The 15,869-nt window shown below is 38.5% G+C and overlaps 1 pseudogene; it reads right to left on the bottom strand.

Moving 5' to 3' along the window:
- Window positions 1-482: 482 nt before the first annotated feature.
- Window positions 483-698, bottom strand: LOC148299050 (DNA-directed RNA polymerases I, II, and III subunit RPABC5 pseudogene; annotated as a pseudogene).
- Between the last annotated feature and the right edge of the window lie 15,171 nt (window positions 699-15,869).

Here is a 15,869-nt window from a genome sequence, read left to right as displayed (position 1 = left end):
CTTAATTTTGTTTCTGATTTTAAACTTTATGTTGCTCGCTTAGCTGATGCTTTCAGGGGGTGGGCTTGAGTGATCATCTGCCTAATGGTCAGAAACTTCAATGCTTTGATCTTATTTGTAGTTGGACTTGAGGAGGGACTTGTTGCCAAAAAGTTAGTGAATGCTTTTGATTTTTTTATGGCCGACCCGGTTGGATTGGAGATAGTTGAGGAGGAGCGCATTGACGTAGTGCTTGGTGACTTTTCTGAGCATTGCGATTATATTATGGCGTATTATATTCAATAAACGTTCAACAATCTTATCCATTATCTCCACAGTATATGCAGTAATGGCTAGCCGTTGCTACTTCTTTTTAATTTTATCCTTGAATTGCGCATTGTTGAGCAATGAAAGCAAGTCATATTATAACAGATAAATTCAGGCCTACTCACATCAGATGTCGAGTAGATTGTGTGAAATTTATAGGAATATCCATATCATGATTAGTTGCTTCGGTAGATATTATAGTTGAGGAGCTTATCGATGAGATCTACGTGTGAGAGGAACATCCTTCTGCAGCAGTAGCGAGTGAATCCAATCTTGTCCAACACTTTGCCAACATCCGCATCATCTGGCAAATCAGCAATAGAAGCAGAGAACTCTTCCCATTTATGCGCGATAACTTTGCCGCAACTGAAACACCGAACTGGAATGATCATTACAACAATTATAATTTATATTCATTTACAGTCAATTATTAAGTCACGCAATCGCCTTTAAATATTAATTTAAATGCCAAATTGCTATTAATTAAAGTTTTTTCATATAATTTTTCAGTCACCAATGATTCCTTCAGAAGCATAGAGACCGATAATTTTGAAGCTATAAAATCATTTGGATCGCATGTTCCTACAGCTCGGCCGGTAATACGATTCGTAGCGCAAATAATTGCTGAAAAAAGCCTTATCCTAAGAAATAGGCCAAAGAAATCAATTGCAGCCCTACATCAACTACAAAGAACTGCAATATTAATAAGTGAGGTTTGGGCTCCTGCTTCGAGAAGCATTCGAGAAGAAAGAATCTCTCGAAAGCAAGAAAAAAGAAGTATAGGAATTGAAAACCGAAATGTAAAACCAAAGAGCGATAATCCTTGAGAAAATACAATAAATCGATGGCTTACGGGAGTAAATAAGTCAGTTCAAGCAATATAAGGAAGAAAAAGACAAAGCAAAAGCTATATCATAGAGATTAAAAGAGTAGGCCCTCAGGAATCAAATGAACGGTGATAGTAAAGAGAGTCTTGACCTTGCGAAACAACTACAACAATAAAAACTAAAGAGCGAAGAGTAGAAACATAATAAGTACATGGAGAAGACTAAGAAACTCAAGAACGAGATCAATGATAGGACCGAATATATTCGAAGTCTATCTGTGTAGAAGCTTAAGTTGGATAAAGAGCTGAGGTAAAAGGATGAAGCAAATCTGAAGAAATCAACTGAACTCAACAAAAACAACCGTAATGATGCTCTCATCGCTAGGGGTTCTTTGAAAGCAAGTCTAAAGCCAAGCCATGGTAATCCAGACTCAAACAGCCTTCATTCCAACCTCAATATCGACGATAACGAGACCGATAATAGTGTCGACCTTAATGGACATCCTAAGACCGATGCTGAGACAAGAAAATAAGAAAGTGGAATAACAAAACGAAGTAGATTGTCTCGGCTGAAGTATAAGTAAGTGATGACCAGAAAATCGAAGTAGTCATTTTCGAAGTGGGTGCAATCATACTGGTTATGGATCTGCATGTATATGATAATAACTTTGTATTTAATGATCTCATGATCATATTCCTATCCTTTATCCAAGAGCCTCTGGTGCGAATTTTACCATATATGAGAGATGAAGAATCGTAGTAATATCACATTATCAATTTCAACACTTATAGTTAGTATCATTAGATCAGGCAAGCATATTCGGATATTGATAATATAATCTAATATAATATCACATTAGATCATATTATCATAGTTAATAATTAGCAATAGTGATCTTTGGATAATTATATTAATAGATATAAGCCTCGGATATGGATATGCTATGATCAATATATCATAATGCATTGATATCAGATTATAATGTTGTAATAGCCACACATTCAATGGGCAGCAGATTGTGAGGAATGAAGAATAAGGATGTCAAGAAGCAAGGGAAGAGATAACAAAAGAATTGCTCTTTAGGCGAATCACCCTATTTAGATCCATGTTTGCCTCTTCTGCTTTAGTCTCATGCTACTTCCGACTGATCTTGGCTGCTCGCTTCCTCTGCTGCTACTTTTGTACTTCTCCTCTTGCTGCTTTCTCATTGCTACTTGCTCTTTGTTACTTGGATCTGGCCCTCTTTGGCTTCTCGATGATGTTTCCGCTTAGTTTATTTGATGAATTTCTCCTCTGCAACTCAAACTCTCCCTTACTGACCTAAGATGAGATTATGAGCCTTGGTCTACCTACCAATTTACTGAATCCTCCTTATCCCTCCGAGGTAGAGAAAACGATGAGGCGATCATGAAAGGTATGGGCTGTGCTCGCAGACGGACCGATACCTTAAAATTATTAAACAAATAAAGCCTGATGATTTTATATTCACTTCTAAATTAAAATATATTCAGGAATTGCAGCCATATCTTATTCATTCATTCATATTGCTATTGCTCATTATTCATTTATTAATCATCATAATCATTCTTAATCATTAATATTATTATTATTAATAGTAACAATATTAACTATCGATTGATTTACGAATTTTATCGATTTATTAATTTTTGATTGATGGATTTATAGATGATTGTCCAATATGCATTTGGTCGTATCCTTTGATAAGACTCTCTGCAGATGTGCAAATCCCAAGAATGCCAAGAAATATGAGATCTTCGACTCTCAAGATCAATTCCTCGCAATCAGAGCGATGAAGGTTTCAAATTAATAGCCCGTTGTTCAACAAATACAGCTAAATACTGAGGCTGCATTATATATAATCCCCTTAATTTCAAATCATATCATCACAACTCGGCATAATTCAAATCTGCGGATTTAAATGCCATAAATCTTATACTTTAATCTGCTTATAAGACAGCTATTTATCCACTCAATGCGACCCAAACGACACAGTCTATCCAACTAAATGATGGGCATTGAAACCGTGAGGAAAGTAGTGCATCGGCTCGACTACGAAACCATTATCAAAAACCAGCAACAAGTCATCAAACTCCTCCAAAAATAAATCATGCATTTGAGGCAGTATTTATTTTACGTTGCAGACTATGACGATTAAAATAATGAAGGAAACACCCACTCGGAAGGTGTGGTTAGCGCCAAAAATGCAAGTAACAACAGCGTCAATAACAGTGTCAATCATATTGAAGAATCGCAGAACAGCCTTATCAATAGCACGACTCCAAATATAGTTGCTGGCATCAGCAATAGCCTGATCAGCGGTAAATTGCAGAATAATGAGAGTACAGCTAGTGCGGACCCCGTCATCAAAAAAATAACAGGCCTCCGCGGGCTCATCCAATAAGTAATGAAAATGACGGAAGCAAGAAATCCCGAATAGATCATACCGAAGCTCGAAGTCATGCAGAAGAAGGCAAGCCGCAAAATATAGCCGATTTTCATCGAAAGAATAAAGAACAAAGAAGTCCCTGTGACGGTTACTGTCGAAGTCATCAAGGAAGTCATCAAGGAAGTGGTTGTTTATCAAACAATCGAAAAAATAGTCGAGGTCCAAGTCTTTAAAGATAAAATTGTAGAAAAGGAAAAATTAGTTGAAGTTCCAGTTTTCAACTAAAAAGTTGTCGAAAAGTATGTCCCCTTCGATCACTCCTTCGATGGGTTCGCACAGAGCAAGACCAATCGCATAAGCAATGCGAAGACAAATGCCAACGCCAATGTGACTATGAATCATACCAATTCAAACGGATACCTAAACTGCAGCTAAATAGTGGAAAATAAGAACGGTGACAGTAATAGAAACAATAGGGTCAAATAATCAAACATGATGAAAAAGAAAGAGCCCCAAAAGTTTAGCAACCATAACCAACATCGATAGAACCAAAACCAAACAGTCCGGCAAAAGTATAAGTAAAAGGACCATAGCGATGAATAAGAAGAGTATCAAAATTATGCGAGCACCAAGGACTCGAAGGGCACTGTGAACTACAATAACAGCCCAAGAAATAGCAACGACAATTTCAACAAATGGTAAAAACTGAACAAAAATAAAAGGTATGCGGAAAGGAAATATTGATTTGAATGTAAAAGCTTGAATGGATATGATGAATATTAAACTCAATATAGATAGCTGAAAATAGCCTGAAATCGCAATCATGCCTCGCCCAATCATATTAATCATCGGTTCTTTCGAAATCCTTCCATCTCCAATTTTTTAATGATCTCCTGATCTTTCGCATGGTACTTCTTAATAGAGCCAGGCTAATGGGGATCTTCCTGTATTATAATGTCGTTCCTGCAGATTTCTCTCGTGAAATCATCGCAGTTTGCATAAGCACTGGGCTAGCTAAGACTTGGCCATATGTATCTCAGCTAGTCTAATCTCTAAAAGTAGTGTTCATCGATCTTCAAACTATTGAACAATCTTAACAGCCTTATCTTCAAGCTCTGCGAGTTACCGTCATAGTTTCGCATGTTCTCACTTGGTGCCAATCTGAGGCTCTCGATGGGCGACCCAGGCCTCTAATTTGTGTGATCGATGCCCGTATTATCAGCATATTTCCGTTCAGGGTAAAGCAAAGCATGCACTATTTTGAGTTAGTCTGGTGTTTATCGGCGGCTAATATAATTCTCGATGATGTCTTCTACTTAATTGAGATTACGGAAGATGGTTTCGATGTCAGCTTCCACAAATTTTCTGATCTACTTTCCATGTGAAACGCCTCCATTATTCTTTGCCCGATCGATATCCTTTTTTATCAGCTGACTAAACATCTCGGAGGTCTTATTGAATTTAAGTCTGTTTTTGATTCTGTTTTAGTTTTGGTAGCTCTCCTGGGTCTCGTAATCAACTGGGTTATTCTCTAGCAGGATTTCATGAAGGATGCTGGAGTTACGCTGCAAATTCTCATAGTAAGGACACAGCTTGCTCAAAAGTGGCAGGCATTTCGATATGAAGAATATGAAGTTGGCGAGTTATGGCTCATCTATTTTGGTCAGCCTCTCGACGCATTGGGCAAATTGGAGCAGTTTGGGCAGTTTGGGGCCAGGATTGGGGACCGAAGTATTTGTCTTATTGTCTTTTTTGAAAATCTTACAGCGGGTATATCGAAACAATTTGGGATCGATTTCTATTTAGTCTTCAGATACTTATAAGTTTGGATTGAAAATCCCCCCGCACCATTGTTCTAATTTGAGCTTCTGCTTCTCGTTGCCGAACAGAATGTGGAAATCCTCAGCACTCTGATAGTTATCGTCCATGAACTTTTCATGGTCGAGCGGAGAGACAATAGATTATGCAAACTTCTATAAAAGTTATTTTTTATTTCCCCGCAATTCCTCCTTTGCTGCTTTCTTATGTGACTGGGCGTAGCGCGAATTCGTGACCGAGTAGGAGTCTAAATGGTTGTGATTATGGGCATTATCGATGTATAGGTCGGAGTTGTTCAAGTTCTTATCAGTGTTATCATCGTCGGCTGTCATCTGGAACGAATGCTCGAGTAACGGGGATTTTATTTAATGAAGCATGAGCCGGCAGAGATCCGGGTCAATGCGATCCGAATCCAGGATGGCATTGAGATTGTAAACGTGGTGCTGGGAGTGCATCGAAATTATCGTTGTGGATTATTATCGTATATATTGCAGAAATAGTGGAACTCTATCACAAATGAGTGGGCAGCGAGTATAAAGATGAAAATGAATGGGATATTAAATGGGATATGAAATGGGATATGAAATGGGATATTAAATGGGATAACAGCGAGGCTATTAATGTTTGTTTTTGCTCATCAGGTCGCATTGAGGCATTGATGTGATGTGCCTGAGAAGAAATTTGGGCTATAATACACTATAGTCTGGTGGCTATATCATAATTATGCTGCTAATAACAGTATTCGATTAATCTGGTCCAATTGAAGTTGTCTCATTGATTTCGGCCGCCTTGGCATATTTATGCAATGGTGAATGGCCTGAGCAATGGTTTAATAATAATTTTATTACTCTATTATCGCAATGATAACTTCCCTGAGCGAAGACATGCACGCTCGCAAGTCGCATCTCCAAGACTACGAAATAGTGTGCAAAAAACTCGATAATTTCATCAACAATGTGAACGAAAAGATAGTAAACCGGATCCAACTCGTCAAGCAAGTCTATCTCGAAGATTACAAGGAGCAAGTGTCACTAATGGCTGCCGAATTAAAGTCTATACGAGCTGTCCTGGATGAGGAGCAACTCAAGCAAAGATGTATACCTTGATTTATGCGCAGCAAACGAGAGACTTTTCCATTTAGAGGAAGAACGCGATTTCTTCAGGATGCAAGTCATCAAACTAAACGAGGATCTGCGCAAATCCAAAGAGCAGAATAATAAAATCAAGGCAGATTTAGTGGTAAGCAAACATGAATGTCTGAATTTCAAGCAGATTGCCTATGAACTGGAGACTAAACTATACAAGCTAACTTACGAAAATGTGGAAATGAATCAAATCAAGGGGGATATGCCTACCAGGAGCTTCCAGCCCACCAACCATTCCACTCTGCGACTGCCCAACACCGAACAGGAGCCTAATGCCAGCAAGTTCGGCAGCCAGGGCCTAAGATAAAATTCGAGCAATTCTCACGTTCAGCTTAATACCAAAATGGCCGATCGATCGTATTCTGTGCACAAAATGGTACTTTCGTTTTAATACGATAGAAAGGAAGCAAATCGTTAGCCACGATGTCTCCTGCGAATGCGATGCAAATTTCCAGACCGAAGTTCGATAATGAAATCACCAAGCGGGAATAGATCCTGGACAGCTGCATAAAATAAATAAAAAGAGAGATATTCTATCGCAACCTGCCGAATAAAGAGCTCGGCAAGCTCTACTTCGATTAGGAGCACCAGGCCAGTTTCAGCAATTTCACGAAAAGTGATAAAAAATAGCTGGTCTATCGATTCATCAGCGATGCTTAAATTCTATAGGACTTTTATCGGTTCGTATTCGATAAGCACAAGCAAAGGGCTGGCAAGCAGTAAAGGAACTCTGAGGGCTTTGACAAACTGATATTAGCCAAAGGGCTCGATGCTAAATTCAACACAAAAACGCTGCTCAGCTACAAGACTGAGTTCAATAAGAAGATTTTCGATATTAAATCCAATCGAATATGATCTAATAATATAGTTTGATATGTTTCTAGCCATTTTGCTCATATCCTCTTTCGATTCTATCCATTATAGTTACGATAACCTAAAAGTAATAGTATAATTTAATAATATAGTAAGAAAAGATGGGGTAAATGATCAGCATTTGTAGTTCAAGGTATGAGCAAGCTAATTCGCTCCTTTTAACGATTGCTGAGCAACTCGGTGGGTTCTGTAAACATCGACATCTGATATTTTTCCTTCCGACCCTCGTTCATTTTTTCGAACTACCTTTGGTTTATTTTTAGTTGTCTCAATTTCATGTGGGTTGCCTTCTTTAGTCTTTTTTAATCTTCAAAGTAATTGATACTCAGAACTGAAAGTTTTTTGGCCTTGTTCGCAGCATCGAAATGCGTTGAAGAGTTTATAAATGCGATTTGTAGGCTGTCGAGATGTGATTGGGTGCTAGAATTTTTCGCGAATTAATCTTCAGTTTCAACTTTGCATTTGGGGGGTGCTAATTCTCGCAAAGTTGGGGATGGCGAATAATTTTGCGGCGAATTCCTGTGTTTAGAAAGTTGGGACATAGCAACTTCCTCTGCTGATTTGGTCTTCGCATGTTACTTCAAAAGGTTAAGTGAGGATAATTATTGTTTCATGATAGGCTACCCAAATGACTCTTTCAAATCTTTTACAATCTTCTCCCAACACTTAAAATCCGCTGTCTTTAATTGAGATTTTTTGTCAGTAGTTTCGGATGCAGCATTCTTAGATTCGTGCAATATATCGCTCTTGTTAAAGGTAGCAACCTTCTTCCACCGAAACTGAATGCGATGAGGGATTTTAAAGCCCTGACTCTGTATTGATAGATTTATGTTATGTTTCAGCATTTCGCTGTAGAATGAAGACGAGGCTTGCGTTGACTGAATGACTTTTTTCTTCATCTCGGCTTCATATTCCCCTACAGTTTCCTCGAAACAGCTAAATTCAGGAAAAGCTTCCTTATCCTTGCCTTTCAAGTTCTGAGATGACAAGTTTCTTTCGAGCTGGATCTTCGGCAAAGAATGGCCATGGATGTGGCTCTGCAAGTAGTGCCTCAGCTATTAATATTATGGGCTTGTATATTCTTCAAAACTTGATTTCTTAGCGAGTTATAATAATCCGTAAGCTTCTGATTTTTTCGGCTAGCTGGCGTTTGAGTGCAAACTTTGCAATCTGCGAGTCATTATCGGCTTTTTTTACCGTATTAAGGGCTTATTTTCGAGGTGGTTGATTGCTTATTTGAGTAGAAACTTATGGCTCAGCAGCCTGTAGCATTTGGGGTTCACTGCCAATCCAATCAGACTGTGAATCAAAATGACATAAATTTCCGACTCCATTTCTTAGGTGACTTTCAAATCAACGTAATATTTGTCGTAGAAGCAGTGCACCAATTTCACGAAATAGACCATCCAAATTTCGAATGTCATCTATTTTTTCCACTCCCTGATGCACAATCGGCAGTAGTTACTGCGTAATTCTTCTAACATGTTTCTTTACCGCCTCAACTCGAGTTCAGTTTTGAAGTAGTTAAGCTGTTTGCCGACTGCATAGATTACGATGTCCTTCGTGATGCCTTTATCAATAGGATCAAACAATAGATGGGTATAGCGTAGTCTTTTGAGGATTTTCCTTGGCTCAAAGTCAGAGAGGAAGTTGCACACATGCTTATCGAGGATTTATATGCTTATTTTGGAGTGCAGGGATAGTTTGTTCATCGAAGAATTAGGAAATTAAGAACAAATAATCGAAACCGGTTTATGATTATCGAAGCATTATTAAAATAAATTCACACAATTCTCATTGATAAGCTAACTTTATATTGAATCATGCTTCGATCATCACAATTTGATATTTAATTGCTGCAAAACCTTTTTCCATACTGTTCCTTCCGTCTCAATATGCTTGTTTTCCTTGAGATACCCGCTTATTTATTTGAGACTATTGTAGTACACTGCTTGGACTGCTGAAGACTCGACTGAGTAGCTCACTTTATCTGGTTGCTCTTGTTGCACTTAAATCTGCTTTTGTGATTTGTCATGCTTATTGAGTATCTCGTCCATATTCTGGAGTGTCTTCGTGCAGGTGGTGGCTGTGTCGCCTATTATGTTATTTAAGCGATCAACTTATGTTTAAAGTTAATCATCAAATATGTTGCACTAAAGCTTACTTAATGATGCGGCGATATTTGACTTTGGGTGATTTCGCTTTACTGGCTTTGATTATGTTTCTTAAATGTTGGGGTTTGAGAATTTGGGTGTTTTGGACATGTGGACTTTTTATGATTTTATGGCATGCCTTTCGCTGTTGCCAGAGTTGCTATCATACTGGTTTTCTTTGTTGGAACAATCGTCAGTGCTGGAATATACCTTCATTTATGCATAATTGCCGTAGACCCCTTCTTTCGTGGACAACACCTCGATTCCCACTCGATGAGTATTTTTATTTTTGTTTTAACAAAATTCGGAGCGGATATTCCGATCACTGGCTTTATCGGCTATTTTTATGGACGAAAAGGATGAAATCGTATTTTAGTCAATGTTCTCCCTTTTGCTGTCAATATCGTCAGCTTTGATCACCTGCTCAATACTTGTTATTTTATTTTTGGCCCTGCTCTGATGGATCACATTCGCTTCAATTTTATTGAAGGACTTTCGGCTGTAGTATTACTCATCTGGATCTTAATTCTAATCGTGTCTGCCATAGTTTACACTATTCTATGCGAAGTTATTGGGCTACTTTGATGATTAGTGAATCTGTGTTGTCGTATGTCCTGTCACTGCTTCATTTATGCATTTTGAAATGGCAGGCTTAGTGCTTTTGATGTATGGGGAGTAATCTGGGTTGGTGTTGACTATTTTTAATAGGGACTCATGCGCAAACATCGGATCATAATCTATATCTTGAAAGTGAGAACTCTTTCTAGACTATGGTGCTTTCATCACTCTCACTACCATTTCGCTGCTGTCCTTTCTATTCTCATGAATATTGTCCTGGCTGATATCGCGCATGTCAAAATAAACGTTTTTTGTAACACTATGGGGCCTTGGGAAATTTATATGCTAACTACATCCGTAAGTTGTATGCCCTAAATTTTTGGCATTCCCTATCTTTCTTACACTTTCAATTTGCTTATACGAACTTGTATTACTCATGTTATGACCATTTTTCGAGTGGGCGTTGGACGCAGTAATATACCTACGCTCGTTGATTGTGCCGACCGTGCCCTTTGTGATATTGGCAGGATTTAATTCGACTCTGGCTTATGATGAGATACTAACTGTTTTTATTCTTGATAAAGATTATGATGTGTTCTTTTTGACTAATTTCACGGAAGGCAAAATTGTATTTTTCCACCTCAGAAGTTCAGCTTATGTTTCGAATAAGCTAGGCAATTTTACTTCATTGGAACCCCCATTGCTGCTACTCCTCCTACTGATGGCAACATTGCCGCTGTTGCTGATGGTGATATTATCAATTTTATTGAAAGTGAGATTGTCAATTTTGTCGATGATGGCGTTTTTAATTTCTCTCGTGGCGGCACTTTTTTCGGCTTTGCTGCTTGAGTTTTCAGTATACTCATAACAGTCACGATTCGCTCCTTGAAGTTGTTAATGTTACTTTTGGGCAGATTATCTGATTGGTTGGTGATGATCTTTGTTGCTTCGATGGTTATATGCGAGAAATCCGCAGCATTGACTACAGCTGGAGAGAGCCCTTGAGTTCGAGGTTGACATATACGTATACTACTTTGGAGTTGTGTTTAAATGCTTGAAAGATTTATATAGTGTGAGGTTTGAGACTGACATTTCTATTCTATTATACTCTATTGGGCTGTATTCTATTCTATTATACTCTATTCATTATGTTCATCGCACTGTATGAATTTATTCTCTTTTAACTAACAAAATATTTTGTCAATATTTCATGATAAAAAAAGTAATGACATGAACATCGGGACAGCATCGATTATAGATTTTGTATAGAAATCACTTGGATGCAGATATCTATAATTTCCTCATAAGCATTTTATTTTAAGCCGCAATCTTCTCACTTTATTTATCCTTTGATGCCAATTCGGAAATCAAAATCTATATTTTGTTGTTGCTCTCGTTCCGGTAGTCTTAATACTCTTGGGTCACTTCCTTCAGCAAAATCTTCACTTCCTTGAGCTGGGCCTTTGCGTTTTCTAGGTCGCCCTATTTGCTATTCAGTTTAGTCTTGAGGCTTTTTATTTCGGCTTCAAGGCTGCGGATGGATTTAAACTTTTCGGTATTGAGCAAGTTGGAGAGTTCATTGAAGTCCTTGCGAGATCTTTCAAGGGCTTATGAGTTGGTTTCAAAGCATTTCTTCAATTATTTCAGCTCTTTCTCTTTCTGTTTCGATTTGGTTTCAGATTATTTGAGTTCGCGTTTCAGGGTATTAAGCTACTTCGACATTCTAATTATCTAACTCGTGAGTTATTTGCTGTGGTTGGCAGTAGTACTATTTTTATTAGTGGATGACTCTATGGGCCCTCCATTGGCTTACTTCTTGCTTTGATATGACCTATTCTACTCTTCACGCAATTAGACCTCGCCCTGACTCTTGACAGACTCAAGGATCTTCAAAAGTTCCTGAGCTTCAGTAAGTTTGCTGCAATTCAGATAGCTATTATTGTTGATGCCTGTGCTTTCAAACTCGACTTGGACCCCATACTCTACAACTTGCCTCTACTATCGATTGGTTGCTTGATTTCGCGTAATTTATTCTATGTGCTTTGTTGGGTGTAATTCAGCATGGTCATGATAGTCGTGCTATGTATTGATTGCACTGTCCTCTGTTTCGACCTGATACCTTTTGACAACTTCATTCATGCACTTGATTCTTTGAGTGAGCAGTTTATTCTGCTGCTTGAGGGACTTCCGGTCTTCCTCCATTTTCAGTATTAAATCGAGCTGCTACTATACGGCCTGATGCAGATCGATTGAGTTATTGTTAATGGATGAGACTGGGGACTGTGAGTGTGCATTGTTGTATGGCGAAGGCGGACGTGGCAGATAGTTTGAATTCATTTGTCAATATAATGCAGTATGCAAACAACAGTTAATTCTTTGAGCACTGTTCAAATTAAATAGCCATCCAATTATTATTGAATTAGTTGACTTATAGTTGACTTATTGTTGACTTATAGTAGCTGACTTATAGTAGCTGACTTATAGTAGCTGACTTATAGTAGCTGACTTATAGTAGCTGACGAAGAGAAGCCGAAAGTTAAATCTGAATAAAATGCAATGAATGCCACCCATATAGGCAAATAAGTATTACTCAATATTAAGGTATAATACTGCATATTAAGATCCAAAAAATCGCTTATTAATATCCAGCAACTCAAATGGAATCGTAAAAGCAAACAATACTCAACACAGATCAATTAGCAAAACTGCTCAATGATCATAACTATTAGTAAGTGATTGCAAGGCTATCGAATGCCACCGAAACAGAAAAGTCATTAATTATTTAACTGATGCAAGAACATATCACTCAACTCTACACCCATCGCGATAACAATGCAGATATGGACATGGACATTGATGTAGAACCCCTGTTTGATATCCTGATGGCGATCATCAGCCAGACATTCACAAGTAATGGCAATAGTATCGATGATGCTTAATTGGTTGGGAAACTCATAAGTCTGCATATAGCATATAGCAAAGACACCAAATATTTGTTCATCATTTATCAGATGAAGCTGCAACAAATAGAGCATACGTACAAACCATAGCATACGTGCGAGTCAGGGCTGTTTGTCTTAAAGTACAAATGGTTATGGGCATCGGCTAGTTTCATCCCATATATCATATGCTGCGTCCAAAGCAACAATATGCATGCCTTCAATTAGTATTTGGGTCTGCTCGACTCTATGGCAGCTATATACAGCCAGCTCACCAGCCCAACCAGCAACATTGTGCAATAATAATAATCGGCAATCGAATGGGAGGCTAACCGATCGACCGTTTCCCAACTGCATGAAAAATATATCGACCAGGTTCTACATTGCATCAATCATCAGTTTGTTCAGCATGGTCTCGACTGGCTCAGCAATCTGTCCATCAGCAAAATCCTGGCAGCAGCATGCCCAATATCATTATGCCTCAACCTCAAATAGAGGCGCCAATACCACGACACTTTAGCCCAACTCATATCAGCAACTCCTTTTTAAGAAATGAACATGGGCGACATGCAGGGACTCGCACCTATAGCATTCTTTCATATTCTGATTGAGAAGCTGATGCTCTACAATACTTGCAATAAGGAGATGATGTATCTGTTAGCCGAAGCTATCATGAGGACATTGCCGGCCTAGACTAATGGACTACAATTGAATAATGATGTGACAACTGGCCACTCCGGCCGATGCATATAGACGATCGTGATCATATTCTGCCAGACTATTAAGGCCAGATATGACTCGATATCCCTCCGACTTCAAAAAGATCACGATGCCCAATAGATTTAGGTAAAGTCGAAGGAGTATGAGGACTAATGGGTCATACACAATATCAAAATGAGCATACCCACCAGGAATATTGGTCGTAGCTGTCGCCCAATCTTCATTGAATTTAGGTAGGTATTTCGAGATTATGCATATATCTGGGATACCTTTCCCCCACGCATAACACGGAGGCCTACACTCTCATCAACGAAATTATTATATCGCCTGCACACCCCTACATGAGTCTTCGCAACCAGCTGGTCACATGGGACTACATCCTCAACTACAGCTACAACAATAAGTAGAGTGTTGCATATCGATCCTTCATATTGAATTGCATGCGCAAATGTTTCATCAAGTGCCTAAAATACATCAATAGTCATAAGAACAATGCAGATACTCTTGAGATTGCTCAGATCATTTGGGCTCGTGAAATAGTCATTGCTTACATAAATTAGAAATAAAGTCACGTTATTTAAGGATGCCAACCATATTGGGCATGTAATCAGTTTCATTATAAATTTCAAGAGTGTCGTACATGCTTCTCTCAAAAATAAACCCATTGGCAGTGCCTTAGATCATAGACTCAGCAAATCTACAATGGAAACAATTTGGAGTTGTGTGCATTCAAGTGTGAGCGTCATTGAAGGCACGCTCAAATAAATGGAGAAGTAAGCAAGAAACGAAGCTTAGAAGGATCAAGTATAACTCTGTACTTTTAGGCTTAAATAACTGAACATGTGAATATATATATCTATATATGTAGTATATAGTAGAATGTAATAGAATAAGTTTAATCGAATAGAATTAGAGATGACATCTCTAATATCTAAGGACAAACATCATATTGCACAACTCAATAAGTGTAGCAGATCATCTGTAGAAGGAATTGAAAGACTATCATACCTTGCTGGCTATTTCCAAGTGTATCGACGGTTCCGTGTATGTACTATCTATTTTCTTTATCGAGCTCGCCTCGCTCATGAAAAATTTATGGTTCAGTGCCTACTCCGCAGATATCCGGGTATTTGGGTCTCGTTCCAGCATTGCCATTATCAGCCCATGAGTTTATGGCGAAAGCAGCTTCAGATTTTAATTGTTTTCCAGATTACATTACTTATTCAGATTTATCATTTATTTCTCGTCCTTACCTGGGAACAACAGGCTTCTGAATATTCTAGAATTAGGGTGAAGTTACAGTGCGTAGAATATACTTCCGAGGGAAAATATATCGCATTTCTATTTGTAAGTGGAAGTTCCTTTGGGATCGAGAGCAATTATTTCAGGGGCGACGAACCCGGCTGTCCCACATTTCCTATAGAGAAACTTCTCGCAGTTGATTTACTCGGCCAGTCCAAAATCAACAATGACGATTTCAGGGTTCTGAATCGAAAGCTTCCTGAGCATGATGTTTTACATCTTCAGATCCCGATGCATTATGCCTATTTAATGCAGATAAGCCACCCCTTCTAGCAGCTGTCTCATGATCTTCTTGATGAGCGATGAACTCGGCGATTGCACTTTGATCAGCCAATCCAGCAAAGTGATAGGGAAGCATTCCAGGATGGTGTAGGTCGAGTTGGCACTCTCATACACTCCGTAGCACTTGCACAAATTCGGATGGTCGAGCTTCAATAAAGTCTTGAATTATTTTTTAAACGCCTGTTTTTTTAATTCAGGATCTTTGCTGTAGTATGATGTCCTATTGAATGCTTTGACTGCAACAGTCTTTTTGTTGACAAGATCATCTGCGCTGTAAACAGCTGCAAATGCCCCTTTTCCGACGATCTTCGCATTCAGGAACATCTTGTGAAAGCCCAATTGGACTATGAATTTTTCCGATAAAATTCGCCCGAAATCTTTGAGGATATTCGAATCAATATGAAAGAGCTCAACAGTCCTATCAGCATCATTAGTAAAAATGAAACGCAGTCCAATTGGCCGACCAACTTCTCTTGGAATCTTCATTAGAATTGGTTTACCTATGAAGTTTCTCTCAGGACTTCGAAATTGATTTAGTA

The sequence above is a fragment of the Brachycentrus maculatus genome, unplaced genomic scaffold, assembly GCF_059751285.1.
Source record: "Brachycentrus maculatus isolate JH-2025_06_01 unplaced genomic scaffold, ASM5975128v1 h1tg001384l, whole genome shotgun sequence".
Lineage (NCBI taxonomy): Eukaryota > Metazoa > Arthropoda > Insecta > Trichoptera > Brachycentridae > Brachycentrus > Brachycentrus maculatus.
This window is presented reverse-complemented; position numbering and strand designations above follow the sequence as displayed.